Source organism: Lepidochelys kempii, chromosome 4 (genome assembly GCF_965140285.1).
Source record: "Lepidochelys kempii isolate rLepKem1 chromosome 4, rLepKem1.hap1, whole genome shotgun sequence".
Classification (NCBI taxonomy): Eukaryota; Metazoa; Chordata; order Testudines; family Cheloniidae; genus Lepidochelys; species Lepidochelys kempii.
This window is the reverse complement of record NC_136383.1, coordinates 2,547,067-2,562,720: the sequence shown is the minus strand read 5'-3', so window position 1 is coordinate 2,562,720 and position 15,654 is coordinate 2,547,067.

The following is a 15,654-nucleotide window of genomic DNA, read 5'->3' as shown; positions in this document are numbered from 1 at the left end:
GAAGGGCTAGGTACTGGGTACACCCTGGTCCCTGAAGATTGGAAGGCGCTGTTGCACATGATGCTGAAGCCCAGTCAGTATGTTATTTGGCTTAGTGAGTATCGGCAGATGGCGGAACGCCAAGCCCAGGTATATATAGCGCAAGGTGTCACTTATGAGCAGTTAGCAGGGGAGGGCCCGTTTGCTACTGTTCAGATTCAGTCTCAACTTCAGCAGGCTGTCTTCCCCATTATTTCTGCCGGTGCCCAGCATGCTTTCCAGAAGGTCCCGGATTCAGGCAAGCCTACCAAAAGCTTTGCCAGTATCCGTCAGGGTGTATCAGAGTCCTTTATGGATTTTACCAACAGATTGAAGAGGCTATCCTCCGACAGGTGGATAAACCTGCAGCAGCTCAGGAGATCCTGTTAAAAATGGCGGTTGAAAATGCGAATGAGGATTGCCGCCGTGCTCTCCAGGCGGCACAAGCCGCTGGCGTTCTAGAGCTGTCGGACATGCTGCGGGCGTGCCAAAACATCGGCACACAAGCACGTAAAGCTGGGGTTCTGGCCGCCGCCCTGCGGAAAAGCAGGAAGGAGGGGAAGCGTTGTTACTGCTGTGGTAAGGAGGGTCACTTTCAGCGGGAGTGCCGCTCATCGACAGCACCCGCCCTCCCCTCAAAGAAGTGCCCCAAGTGACGGAAGGGCTATCACTGGGCTAATCAGTGTCGTAGCAGTTCGGGAAACCGCACGATGGGTCCCCCCCCGAACCCAGGGCCAAATGGAGGTGTTTCCCACTCAGACAACTGTTCCTCTGCCTTAAAATCCATAGACTCCATGAGGGCGGCGACCTCCAGAAGTGCAGGGCTTGATTTGATTATGCAGGAGGACGCTGATTTTCAGTTGCCGGGGGAGGTTTGTGCCATACCTACACAGGTGACGGGACCTCTCCCTGCCGGATTTGTGGGTCTGGTTCTCCCTCGCTCACACGCTGGGAAACAGGGTTTTTTGGGTCATCCCAGGGGTCATTGATGCCGATTACACCGGCGTTATTAAGGTTCAGGTGTGGACCCATCTTCCGCAGTCGCTCCCGCGTGGACGGTCAATTGCACAATTGATTTTAGTCCCCTATCAGGTGCCAGCCGCACAGGATTGAGCCCGGGGAGGAGGAGGCTTTGGATCGACGCTGTCTCAGTCGCCGCCTCACGACACGTCCTCTCAATTTGTCGCTCTAACAATGTCGCTCCACCCCTCGAAACCTCAGTTAACACTTCTTTTAAATAATTTTCCTTTTACAGGGCTGGCGGACACTGGAGCTGACGTTACGGTGATTTGTGATCAGGTCTGGCCGGTCAGCTCTAAAGAGCTGTGGGGGATCGGGGGTAGCAAACCCGGGCACCAAAGTTTGTCTTGGGTCATGGTCTCTAAACCAGGAGGCCATGCCCTTGCTACAATCCGCCCTTTTGTGCTCCTTGTCCACCTCAATATTTGGGGCCGTGACTTACTTGTAAAGCTGGACACCACCCTCGATATTAATATATAATGGCCCAAAACCCTCCCTCACCCACCTTGCCCTCCGCATTACCATTGGTATGGCAATCCTTAGACCCCGTATGGATTGACGAGTGGCCTCTCCCCTTAGAAAAGCTGAAAGCGCTTCATTCACTTGTACAACAATATTTGCATGCACAGCGCTTGGAGATCTTCACTAGTCCTTGGAACTAGCTGCTGTTATTTTGGCCTTTCAATTTTTTGCTGATTGTCCCTTTAATTTGATTGTGGACACGCATTATGTTTATCAGGTAATCGATCATTTACCCCTTGCCCTCATTACCCCTCAGATTGATGCGGACCTTCTTCGCCTGTTTTTGTCCTTACAGTATCTCCTCACCACTCGTAATTTCCCTTATTTTGTTGCTCATATTTGCAGTCATACCCCTCTGCCTGGGCTACTCACTGAGGGCAATGCGTGCGCTGATCGCGCGTTACGTGGTCAGGTAAATTCCCTTTTTTCTGATCCCATCGAAAGCCATTCCTTTTTTCATCAGTCTACCTCTGTTTTGGCCCGACAGTTTCACATTCCTGCTGATCATGCACGTTCTATTGTTCGTTCCTGCTCCCACTGTGCCGCTGCTGCCCCTACCTTTTCTTATGCCGTTAACCCCAGAGGTACCGCAGCGAATCAGCTGTGGCAAATGGATGTCACTCACGTGCCACAATTCCGCCCCTATTCATTTTTACATGTTTCCATTCATACCTATTCGGGATTCCTCTGAGTGACCCCACAGTGTGGGGAAGCCACTCCCAAAGTTATTCACCATTTGCTAGCCTGTTTTCCGGTTATGGGTCGCCTGAGCCAGATAAAAATGGATAATGCCCCAGCCTATTGCTCCACAGCCCTCTCCACCTTTTGTGCCCAATGGGACGTCCGTCTCAAACACAGGATCCCTTATAATTCCACAGGCCAAGCTATTGTTGAACATGCAAATCGCACACTAAAAACCTTACTTGACAAACAATTAAAACAAGGGAGCTGCGTCTCTGAACCTTAGGAGACATTCAGCAACAATTGCGTGTTCTTTTGTTTACTTTAAATAATTTAACACTGAATACAGATCAGCAGACTCCCGCGGATTGGCATTTTCATAAGTCCGAGGTACTGGAAAGACTGTGTGTCTATTACCATCAGCTGCCCGATCCGCAATGGTTGGGCCCGGTACTTTTAATTACTTGGGGTCGGGGATATGCTGCTGTGTCTCTCCCTGCAGGACCGTTGTGGGTTCTGGCCCGGTGTGTGTGACTGGGACTGAAACAGTATGGTGTGGCACCAGGGGATGTCGAACCCCATACCGGAGTTTCAGCTGACCTTGGAGGAGAACGCTGTGCCTCCCGGGTCGACAATGGCAGGACAGAGACCGAGGAGATGTAGCGTCCCAAGCCAGCCCGTGACATGGGGAGCAGTGAAAGCATTGGTCACCGTGGCTCAATGAAGACTGGCAGGAAACCAACAGCCAGAGACTCCTGAGACTCTGGTTGTGGCCATTGTCACCCAAATCACTGCTAATTCTGTATTGATTGTGTGCCTTATGTGTCTGCTAGTTCCTGTAGGGGTTGACTCGGGAGCGCCTCCTCCGTTACGGGCCCGAATGACATATAACCTATGGGAAAGATTGGCTTCAATAGCAAATGTTACCCACTTTTGTTTATTTGATTTTGTAGCAGCTGAATAATTGTTAGGTATGTGCCTTATTCCAGTATGTTGTCACCCTGAGGAAATAGGGAATGAGATGATGCTCTCTGCTTATGCAAACCTCTCTTCCCAGTACTCTAGCATGGCTAATTGGGGCCCGGCCAACTACACTTTACCTTCTTGGGCTTATTTCTTGCTGTTGCTGCGTGCAATGTATTTCCTTTTTGTTAAGGCTTTGTCGAGTGCCACCCTGGCAGGCTCCACGAGTTATGACCTTGTCTGTCCGGGAGTTAATGGCTTGCAAAAGCAAATTGATGGCTACCATGAGATGGCCGAGCACAAATAAACAAAAAAGGAGGGGATGTAGGATTCATGCAAGGTTCGTGCACTTGGCAACATTCAGGGCACACCCGGAATGTTGTGTAGGAGCAGTGCACACACGGCTCCTCTCAAGGGCATGAACCTTGGAATCTTGCCCAGATGACATGAACCGTGGGAAGCCTCCCAGGACTGGGCTCAAGGCCCGAGAGCAAGGAATGCGGTAGATAGAAATTGGTAAATAAGAATATTAAACAAAGCCAGTGTATTCCTTTTATGTGTTGGAGTATGTAATGCGCAGGGGGGAGAGAAATAAAAGAGAGGGTGGAAAAGCTGACAGGCAGACCAGCCCGTCGGCAGACCAGCCCTCACATTGGACCAACAGGGGTTAGAAAACTCTACAGGCTGCATTGCCCATCTGTATCCCTGTGCAAGAGGGCAAAGGGCTCACTAGAACCTTGTAGTGAGTTCCAGCTAGTCCGATCAGTTCAGTGTACCCCAGCTCACTAATGTCATAACCTATACCCAAAAGGTGTCATGTAAGACACCAACATAAAGCTAACAATTTACTGATCATTAATATTATTGCATTCTGTATGCATGGAGGACAAATTCAAAATTACAAACATACTGGGAATTATGTTCTTAAAATGTGTCTGCCAGGCAGGGCTGAAATTACCCCACCCTAGACAAAGGAATGTGGTTCATCCACCTTGAAGGTACTTCCAAGGTACATTAACAGGCAATGGGGATGCAAATTACATCAGAACCATCATGATGGCAGGGGGAGGAGATTGCAGGAACAGATCAATTTGAGATTTAGCAAATACCGGTGCGGGAAGACACCAGCATGAAACTTCCTTCACCAGGAGACTCCATGTCTCAATCTTCACAGCTTAAAAGAACTTTACTGGGGGTGAGGGGTGGGGAATAGCCTTCAGAAGAATCCATTTCAAAGGGTCACTGGACTATAATGAAGGGCAGAGAACCCCAAGGGATCTTTCACCTAAGAAGACAAAGGAACTTTTATCACTTTGGACTTGGTGGAAGATTCTGAACAAGGGATAGTCAGCCACCTTGCTGGAAAGTAGGTTGGTAAGGAAACTATCTTGAACAAAGGCTGTAGTTTGTTTTGTTAAGTCTTAGCTGCTAGAAAGTGCTTTTCACTTTAATTTACTTGTCACCATTTCTAACACTATCTGTTGTTTCTGAACTCACTAAAAATACTACCTCCCTTTGTTAATAACTTGGTTAGCTTTTAATTGAAACCAACTCAATGCTGTGTTTGATTTAAAGTGAATGTTAACTCCGGTTAATCATAGAATCATAGAATATTAGGGTTGGAAGAGACCTCAGGAGCTCATCTAGTCCAATCCCCTACTCAAAGCAGGACCAACACCAATTAAATCATCCCAGCCAGGGCTTTGTAAAGCCTGACCTTAAAAACCTCTAAGGATGGAGATTCCACTACCTCCCTAGGTAACCCATTCCAGTGCTTCACCACCCTCTAGGGAAATAGTTTCCTAATATCCAACCTAGACCTCCCCCATTGCAACTCGAGACCATTGCTTCTTGTTCTGTCATCTGCCACCATTGAGAACAGCCTAGGTCCATCCTCTTTGGAACCCCCCTTCAGGTAGTTGAAGGCTGCTATCAAATCCCACCTCACTCTTCTCTTCTGCAGACTAAATAACCCCAGTTCCCTCAGCCCCTTCTCGTAAGTCATGTTCCCCAACCCCCTAATCATTTTCATTGCCCTCTGCTGGGACCAAAACTGGACGCAGTACTCCAGGTGTGGCTCACCAGTGCCAAATAGAGGGGAAAAATCACTTCCCTTGATCTGCTGGCAATGCTCCTACTAATACAGCCCAATATGCCGTTGGCCTTCTTGGCAATGAGGGCACACTGCAGACTCATATCCAGCTCCTCGTCCACTGTAATCCCCAGGTCCTTTTCCGCAGAACTGCTGCTTAGCCAGTTGCTCCCCAGCCTGAAGCAGTCTATGGGATTCTTCCTTCCTAAGTACAGGACTCTGCACTTGTCCTTGTTGAACCTCATCAGATTTCTTTTGGCCCAATCCTCCAGTATGTCTAGGTCACTCTGGACCCTATCCCTACCCTCCAGTGTATCTACCTCTCCCCCCAGCTTAGTGTCATCTGTGAACTTTCTGAGGGTGCAATTAATGCCATCATCCAGATCAGGGGTGGGCAAACTTTTTGGCGCGAGGGCCACATCTGAGTGGGGAAATTGCTTGCAGGGCCAGGGCAGGGGGTTGGGGAGTGGGGGCAGAGTGCAGGGTGAGGGAGGGGGTGCGGTGTGCAGGAAGGATCTCGGGGCAAGGGGTTGGGGCAGAGGAGGGGTGTGGGGTGTATGAGGGGGCTCAGGGAAGGGGGTTAGGTGCAGGAGGGGTGTGGAGTGCAGTAGGGGGCTCAGGTCATGGGATTGAGGTGCAGGAGGGGTGCAGGGTGCGGCAGGGGGCTCAGGGCAGGGTGTTGGGGTGCAGGATGGGTGCGGGATGCGGCAGGGGGCTCAGGGTGGGGAGTTGGGGGGCGGGTGCAGGAGGGGTTCAGGCTCCAGCCTGGTGCCGCTTACCTAGAGTGGCTCTGGGGTGGCAGTGATGCGCACTGGGGCCAGGGCAGACTCCCTGCCTGTCTACTTGCCCCGGCCCTGCGCCAGACCGTGCCACGCCATGCCACTCCGGGAAGTAGCCGCACCACATCCCTGCAGCCCCTGGGGGTGAGGGAGGGCGCAGAGGGCGCCACGTGTTTCCCTTGCCTGTGGGTACCTCCCCTGAAGCTTCCATTGGCCACTGTACCCCGTTTCTGGCCAATGGGAGCTTCAGGGGAGGTACCCATAGGGAAGAGCAGTGTGCAGAGCTCTCCACCGCACCCACCACCACCCCAGGGGCTGCAGGGACATGGTGTGGCCACTTCCTGGAGCAGCACAGAGCCTGTGGTGGTGGCAATCCCGTGGGCTGGATCCAAAGCCCCAAGGGGCTGGATCCGGCCCGCGGGCTGTAGTTTTCCCACCCCTGATCCAGATCATTGATAAAGATGTTGACCAAAACCGGCCCCAGGACTGACCCCTGGGGCACTCCACTTGATACCGGCTGCCAACTAGATACCAAGCTGTTGATCACTACCCGTTGAGCCTGACAAACTAGCCAGCTTTCTATCCACCTTATAGTCCATTCATCCAATCCATACTTTTAAAACTTGCTGGCAAGAATACTGTGGTAGACCATATCAAAAGCTTTGCTAAAGTCAAGATATATCAAATCCACCACTTTCCCCATAACCACAGAGCCAGTTATCTCATCATAGAAGGCAATGAGGTTCGTCAGGCATGACCTGCCCTTGGTGAATCCATGTTGACTGTTCCTGATCACCTTCCTCTCCTCCAAGAGCTTCAAAATGGATTCCTTGAGGACCTACTCCATGATTTTGCTGGGGACTGAAGTGAGGCTGACCGGTCTGTAGTTCCCCGGGTTCTCTTTCTTCCCTTTTTAAAATATGGGCCTTTTTTCCAATCATCTGGGACCTCCCGCGATCTCCATGAATTTTCAAAGATAATGGCCAATGGCTCTGCAATCACATCAGCCAACTCCCTCAGCACCTTTGGATGCTTTAGATCTGGACCCATGGACTTGTGCATGTCCAGCTTTTCTAAATAGTCCTTAACCTGTTCTTTCTCCATTGAGGGCTGCTCTCCTCCTCCCCATACTGTGCTGCCCAGTGCAGCAGTCTGGGAGCTGACCTGGTCTGTGAAGACCAAGGCAAAAAAAGCATTGAGTGCTGCAGCTTTTTCCACATCCTCTGTCACTAGGTTGCCTCCCCCATTCAGTAAGGGTCCCATACTTTCCCTGACCTTCTTCTTGTTGCTAACATACCTGTAGAAACCCTTCTTGTTACCCTTCACATCCCCTGCTAGCTGCAACTGCAATTGTGCCTTGGCTTTCCTGATTACACCCCTGCATGCTCTAGGAATATTTTTATACTCCTCCCTTGTCATCTGAGCAAATTTCCACTTCTTGTAAGCTTCCTTTTTGAGTTTAAGCTCACCGAAGATTTCACTGTTAAGCCAAGCTGGTCGCCTGCCATATTTGCTATTCTTTCTGCACATCAGGATGGTTTGTTCCTATGCCCTCAATAAGGCTTTCTAAAAATACAGCCAGCTCTCCTGGACGCCTTGCCCCCCTCGTATTAGCTTCCCAGGGGATCCTGCCCATCAGTGCCCTGAGGGAGTCTAAGTCTGCTTTTCTGAAGTCCAGGGTCCATATTTTGCTACTCTCCTTTCTTCGTTTTGTGAGGATCCTGAACAAAATCATCTCATGGTCACTGCTGCCTAGGTTGCCACCCACTTCTACTTCCCAAGCCAATTCTTCCCTGTTTGTGAGCAGCAGGTCAAGAGGAGCATGGCCCCTAGTTGGTTGCTCCAGTACTTGTACCAGGAAGTTGTCCCCAACACTCTTCAAAAACTTCCTAGATTGTTTGTGCACTGCAGTATTGCTCTCCCAGAAGATGTCAGGGTGATTGAAGTCCCCCATTAGTACCAGGACCTGTGATCTGGAAACTTCAGTTAGTTGTCCGAAGAAAGCCTCGTCTACCTCATCCTTCTGATCCGGTGGTCTATAGCACACGCCCACCATGACATTTGTCACCGTCCTTTGTAGGTGACAAATCTGAGGAATTGCCATTGAAGTGTCATTAGAGGAGGTTTTGGAATTAATTGATAAACTTAACAGTAACAAGTCACTGGGACCAGATGGCATTCACCCAAGAGTTCTGAAAGAAATCAAATGTGAAATTGCGGAACTATTAACTATGGTTTGTAACCTGTCCTCTCAAAAAAGATATACTGGCATTAGAAAAGGTTCAGAAAAGGGCAACTAAAATGATTAGGGGTTTGGAATGGGTCCCATATGAGGAAAAATTAAAGAGACTAGGAGTTTTTCAGCTTTGAAAAGAGGAGACTAAGGGGGGATATGATAGAGGTCTATAAAATCATGAATGGTGTGGAGAAAGTGAATAAAGAAAAGTTATTTACTTGTTCCCATAATATAAGAACTAGGGGCCACCAAATGAAATTAATGGGTAGCAGGTTTAAAACAAATAAAAGGAAGTTCTTCTTCACTCAGCACACAGTCAACCTGTGGAACTCCTTGCCTGAGGAGGTTGTGAAGGCTAGGACTAAAACAAGGTTTAAAAGAGAACTGAATAAATTCACGGAGCTTAAGTCCATTAATGGCTATTAGCCAGGATGGGTAAGGAATGGTGTCCCTAGCTTCTGTTTGTCAGAGGGTGGAGATGGATGGCATGTGGGAGATCACTTGGTCATTGCCTGTTAGGTTCACTCCTCTGGGGCACCTGGCGTTGGCTCCTGTCGGGCTGGATGGACCTTTGGTCTGACCCAGTATGGCCATTCTTATGTTCTTATGACATCAATCTTGTTGCTCTCACCTCTAAACTTAACCTGAAGACTCTCAAAAGGCTTTTCTCCAGTTTCAAACTGGAGCTCTGAGCAAGCATACGGCTCTCTTACATACAGTGCAACTCCTCCACCTTTCCTCCCATACCTGTCCTTCCTGAACAGTTTCTACCCATCCATGGCAGTGCTCCAGTCATGTGAACTGCCCCACCAAGCTTCTGTTACTCCAATCACGTCATAGTTCCTTGACTGTGCCAGGTCTTCCAATTCTTCCTGCTTGTTTCCCAGGCATCTTTTGTTCATGTATAGGCACCTAAGATAACTAGCTGATTGCCCTACTTTCTTGGTATGAATCAGGAGGCTTCCCATCTTGTACCCTCCTCCTTGTGTTTCCTCCTGGTATCCCACTCCCCCACTTACCTCTGGGGTTAGGTCACCATCCACTGGCGAACCTAGTTTAAAGCCCTCCTCACTAGGTTAGCCAGCCTGCCTGTGAAGATGCTCTTCCCTCTCTTCGTTAGGTGGATCCCATCTCTTCCTCACAATCCTTCTTCCCAGAACAACATCCCATGGTCAAAGAATCCAAAGCCCTCTCTCTGGCACCACCTGCAAAACCATGCATTTACCTCCACAATTCGATGGTCCCTACCTGGGTCTTTTCCTTCAACAGGGAGGATGGATGAGAACATGACTTGTGCCTCAAACTCTTTTATCAGTCTGCAGTGACCCACTCAAGGTCATTCTTGGCAGTATCATTGGTGCCCACGTGGAGAGGTAGGAAGGGGTAGCTGTCTGAGGTCTTGATCGGTGTCGGCAAACACTCTGTCACATCCTGGATTCCAGCTCCAGGCAAGCAGCACACTTCTCAAGTCTCCCGGTCTGGATGGCAGATAGATGACTCCATCCCCCTTAGGAGGGAATCCCCAACCACCACCACCTGTCTCCTACTCTTGGGAGTGTTGTTCATGGAATCCCCATCCCTAGAACAATGCATCACCTGCCTTCCGGCCGATGGGGTCTCCTTCTGATACCTTCCCTCAGAGGGCTCTTCCAAGTTCCTGAGTATTGTATCTTTAAAAGAACAAACAAACCTTAATCTCTCTCTCTGAATGGTCCAGGAGAGGGCTGGACATTGCAGAGCACACAGTTTGGGGAATATTGGGAAATAGGGCCTGTTGGGATCACCTTGCCAGGTGTAACCAAAGCAGGTGGAGGCAGGAGTGTGGCAGGGATGTAACAATGCTTAAAGACACTCAGTGCATGCTCAGATGCTGGCTGGAAGCACCCAGACAATGGAGCTACAATAGCAGGACATTTTGAGGCACTCAGGGTTACAGGGCAGATGGTGACACAATCCCCCCCCGGTCTGAGCTGCACCCCAGAATGTGACAACGTTGTTTGGTATTGAGGTAGCTTTCATACACACCCTGTCCAATTGCCTACCAGATTCCCTTCTAAAAACATAACGGTCCCTTCCATCCTTAAATGAGCATGCCCCAAACCATTCTTTATGCCAGAGGCATCACACACTGCTTGTAAGTGCATTTCAGCAGCTTGTAACCCTGTACGTTGCTTCACTCTGACAGTCACTAAAAAAGCAGGAACTTCTCTAAAAAGATCTTTCCTCAGCTTCTCACGGTATGGGCCATCGATAGTGACACAACAAGACCTCACACCCAAGTAACAGAAACCAACTATGAAACCCCTCCCTTGCTACAGCTCTACCACCCATTGCACCAATCCTGCATAAGTATAAGACTGTACCCCTATCCCAGCGTACGTATCAGGCCCTGTGCCCAAAAAGACGGGCTCTTTCTCCAGTGCTTCTGAGCTCCCAAAATGTCACACAGGATCTAGTGGGGACCCAGGAAACAAGACTAATCCTGCCCCTCCAAAACCTGCAGGCTCATCTGCCTTGAACTCAGGAGGGAGTGCATGTTCCAAGTTGCAGTTCCCAGTACCATCGAAACATGGGCTTAGGTCTGAGTCATCACAGCATTTCAGATTCCCATCACATTGATTGCCTTGTCATTGCTATGAAACCGTCGACTCACCCCTCTCACTTGCTCTTTCCTTTTCTTTAGCCACTTTTTCCTTGTTGAATGGCTCATTTACTCTCACCTGGGGGGCCTCCTGAGTCCCCAGACCTTGACCCCAACTCTGATCATTCTTTCTGGAATTGCTGAAGCCCAGTATCCCCTGGTTCCTTCCCCCAGTGCATGTTCTTGTTACACATCCGCAAGCTCCTCTCTCTGCTCTCTCTTGTCCACAAAAGGGTCAAATACAGAAAACCTGTTACCCATTTGCACTGTGGAAATGCTGTGTGGTTAGGCCAGTTAGGTCACCCTCAGCTACTATAACCCCAGCAGACTTCTTGGATCCTGTCTTTCCCTGTCTGATTTCAGAAAACTCTCCTGCTCCTGAAGTTGAGCCCAACAAAACCTGCTCCCCAACTACAGGATCTGCCATAGCCCACCAACCCCTCCCTGGTGACTGGGATTACTGCATAGTCAATTGCGCCTGCGGATTTTCCTTCCCTAGGTTCTCTTTTTCCCACTCTGCAACTCCAATAGTCTCCCCCACATTCCCAGTGCTCATGTCCCTGTCTGTATCATCCTGGATCTCAGCAGTTCCCACTCCCTCACCCTGACTCCTTCCCAATCTTGTATCAGTAAAGGACAAAGTAAGTCCCTTCCTTCCCCCCTAAAACAGAAAGGCCCTGCTACTCAAAATGGGGCTTTCATCAATCCTCGAGGGGCTACATGGAATCCTCCAACCTGTTGGCTCAGAGAAGGAGGAAGGGTCCTTGCGAGGCTGGGAATGACGTTTTTCCTATTGTGCCATATCTCTGGGCACTGCCAATAAACAAATCCATGTTTCCCCACACTTGTTGAAATGAATGAAGTCCCTGCAGTCCTCAATCTGTTGTGCACTAGACCCACTGTGTGTGCACTTCCTCAAAACACAGACCCCACCCAAATTCTCTGCAGAGCCTCTAGTAAAACAAGTGCCTGGCTGCCCGGGATACCTACTCTTCCAGGGATACCCGAGTAACCCTGCTCAGAACCTAAATATGTTATGTTGGGGAGAGGTTGCACTGTATTATTAACCTGGAAAAATTCAATGGTGCCTTTAAATTCACCATTCCAAATGCTAAATCAATCATAAACTTTAACTATAGGCTGCAACTCTTTAGCATAACATGAAACCCAGTGCAGAGCATCCGCTTTGGGTATGTTTTCACTGAGGAAGAAAATAATCACCGGCTTAATAGCAGGTTGGAATTAAAAAACTGCTACTATATTGGCCCAATTCCTTGTTCCCTTCCTAATGACAAACCTCTCCCGGAAAAATTCCCCTTCCCTGTTAGAGGAAAAGCTCCTATGGCAGCCTCTCCTGCCTGGCAGGTGAATCACAGTTTAAGGATTTTAACAAGAGTCCAACAACAGAATCTCTCCTGGGACATTTGACCATGTCCCCCCGGCCACGCAGTCAAACCACAAGTCTCTGCTGAGGCATCCTAGGGTAAAGCTTCCATTGTGAGGAGTCTTGCCCAGAAACCCGATCCTGACCGGCTGGGACTGCGGCTAGGATTTCTTCCTAGGCCTCCTCTTTCCTTTCTGTCACTGTTCCTCAGTCATGCCAGGCTTCTGTGCTCCTCCTCAGCCCTGGGGCTTCCCTTCGTGCTGCTGGGAACCTCAAGGACAAGGGAAACAACAGACCCCTCTTCAGATTTTCAAAAATGCCTCTTTGGGTCCACTTTTCCCTCTGGTCATCTCCCCCCGCCCCCTTAATAATCTCCTGAGTGGAGTCCTTAAAACGAATGGAGCAGTACTACCCCCTCTTCCACACACAGGTGTGCCTCATAATCTGCCTTTACCCCTCCATGTCTAATACAGCCCGACTGGCAAAACTCCCCTGTATCCCCCTCCCGAGCCCCACGCAGAGTCTGAAATGGAGGCCACACCCTGCTAAACATTTCCCAGAGTAAGGGGACCTAGTTCCACCCCTCCATCCCAGGGGCTCCCCCTGGCAGCTGCTCCCAAACAGCAGGGAGCTGTAAAGCAAATGCTTTTTTCCTTTTGAACACCTACTTCTACTGTCTGTCCCTTCACCCCAAATCCTTCCCCACACCCCCCAATGCAGTTCCTATGTCACCTGCCCCATCCAAACCCCCAGCCACCACAGGAACAAGGCTCATAATGTTGGCCAACAGTGCCACAGGATCCACCAGTCTGTGTACAGTAACTTCTGCATCATTCTCCCAGCAAACTGACCCTTCTACCATCTCAGCCAGACAATTTACTGGATGGACACAGCTTCCTTCAGCACCCACCCCCAACTCTGTCTCCTCCCCATAACCCTGTGATGAGAGTGTCTTGAAGGACAGGTAGGTGACAGTGTAAAGTTATGTGCAGGCCTGCGGATGGGCATGGGTTCAGGCCCACAACAGGTCTGTTGGGCTCTCACCAGTTCCTATGCCTATTGCCCATGCTCTGCCTGCCTTGAATTCACTGTAACCCTGGGAAAGGACTCGTGGGCACTGAAGACAGCTGATTGCCAAACGTGATGAGATCCCAAGCTAAACATCACTGTAAAACGGGGCTGTGAGATGGAAGAAGGGAAGGGCTGGGAGCTGCCATTTAATCCAAACAGTTTCTCATGTGAAACAGGCTCAGACTGAGATTTATGATGAGGTCTCAAATAGTGGGGGGAAGGGAGATTGTCTTGTTTGACAGATGCCTCAGTGAAATGCTGTGGCTCATACATCGTTACCATCTCTCTTTCTCCACTGGCTCGCAGCTTATTTCTCTGTAGCCACTTATTGCTACAGTACCAGAGCACCTCATCCCACCAGTGAACTTCATCTCCACAAAATCCCCACGAAGGCAAGTGTTAACCATATGTCCCGTATGGGGAGCTTGGGACAGATCAAGAGACTTGCCTAAGGTCATGCACAGAGTCTATGGCAAAGCCAGGAATCAGACCCTGTGTCGAGACCATGTTTCATGCTTAGGACGCACCCACCATGTGTGTCTATGGGAGAAGTCATGCCACACTGCACTTTATTGCCATAACGTAGCTCCTCATTTCTGATATATTTTGCCAGCAACTGAATACTATTTCAACCAACGCACCCTTGTGTAACGCTCCTTATAGGCAGCACTTCGAATAAAACCTTTCTTACTGCACAGCATTGTCTCTTCTATTAAAAAGACGAGCCTCTAATGAAGACTGCATGGCCCAGAATGCTGGCTGCCTCAAGTACCCAAAACAGAGTGGCTTAAACATTTCACGACCATCTGCGTGCTCCTTCCTTTTGTGTAATTGGAAGCTATGCTTAGAATTCACTACTTTGCCAGCCAGCTGCTGTTTTGCCTTTTTTAAATTAAAAATGGATGTGGCACTAGATACTCTGCCCAGTGAAACGGGGCTGCGCGTGCATATTAATGAAGCAGCCATGTCTTCAGGTGTCTGACATTTATTACCCTGGCTCAGAGAGGTCGATTTGCCTATTCGGTTCTTGCTCAGAGGACGTCAGCCACGCTTGTGTGCCCTGGGATTATTCTCCTGCACAATGGGGCTGTGTGTGTATTTTCAGACATTATGTCCCCTTTACTGTTCATTTCTGATACTGGACTAAATACATTTTGGGTGTAATACCATTGTCTTCAGCACAGCAGCAGCCCGTTCACTTCCCCTTGTGTCTTACTCTCTCCCTCCCTCCTTCTCCAGACCTGAAAGCCAATGATTCCCTCAGAACGCAGGCCGAGCTTGATCTTCAGCCATTCACAGTGGGGATTTTACCCTAATACTGTTTTCAGCAAGTAAGTCGTCCAGCAAGACTGCCCGCCCTCTCCCTAAAAATCAAAAGCCTCACATGAAATGATCCCGCGGTGGTTATCAGTGAACTCAACCCAATGTTTAGATGTAGGGAAGGCACCTGAACTGATTTAATTTAATACTACATAGAGGCTGGTTTCTCAGATACATAGTAAATTGCAAGCTGATCCTCATTCCACTCTTCTTTTTTAAGATGGAGACCAGCCTGCATCTGAAACTACCAGCCACTTTGACTATTTACCCAATCTCTGCTCTTCTGTGGGAGATACTGAAATTAGACAGGCCCAAAGAAAGTGGTTGGTCCCTCATGGTAAAAGGTTTGGGGAGTACAATGCCCACTTTACAGATTCAGGATTTGTAAGAATTGGGATGCGCTGTACTTTGGCAGTTCATGTTAGCTCTGGGTATCTAGCCACACGGAGGGCATCAGATGAAATATTGAAAACCCATTTCCTGTTGCCCTGTATCTCTGCTCAATTTGAGTCATGTTTCCTAGCCTGCTTCTTTAGGGAAACAGCTGAAAGCCAAGATCAAATATATTCCGAATTACCGGCTGTGGTATTATCATTCCAGTGCCCTAATGCAATTGTACCACATGGTTGGAATGAGTTTACAGTGCTGATGCTTTGCAGGATACAATGGGAAGGTCAAAGGTGGGTTCATTACTGTAATACATGTGACAAAGCTCTGTCCTTGCCTCTGTGGGTCCCGCGTTTCCTGGCAGATTTCGCTAGCCTCAGAGCCTCACTGTGACCCTCCATGTAACCCTTCTCTCTCTAGAGACAAGGGTCACAGTCTACTGAGCCATTTTCATCATAAGCTAGTGAAGGAGGTGAGGAGAAGTTATCCTTCCTTGCACAGTCTCTGTTCTCTCCCAGTCTCAGTGATTAATCAGGGGGC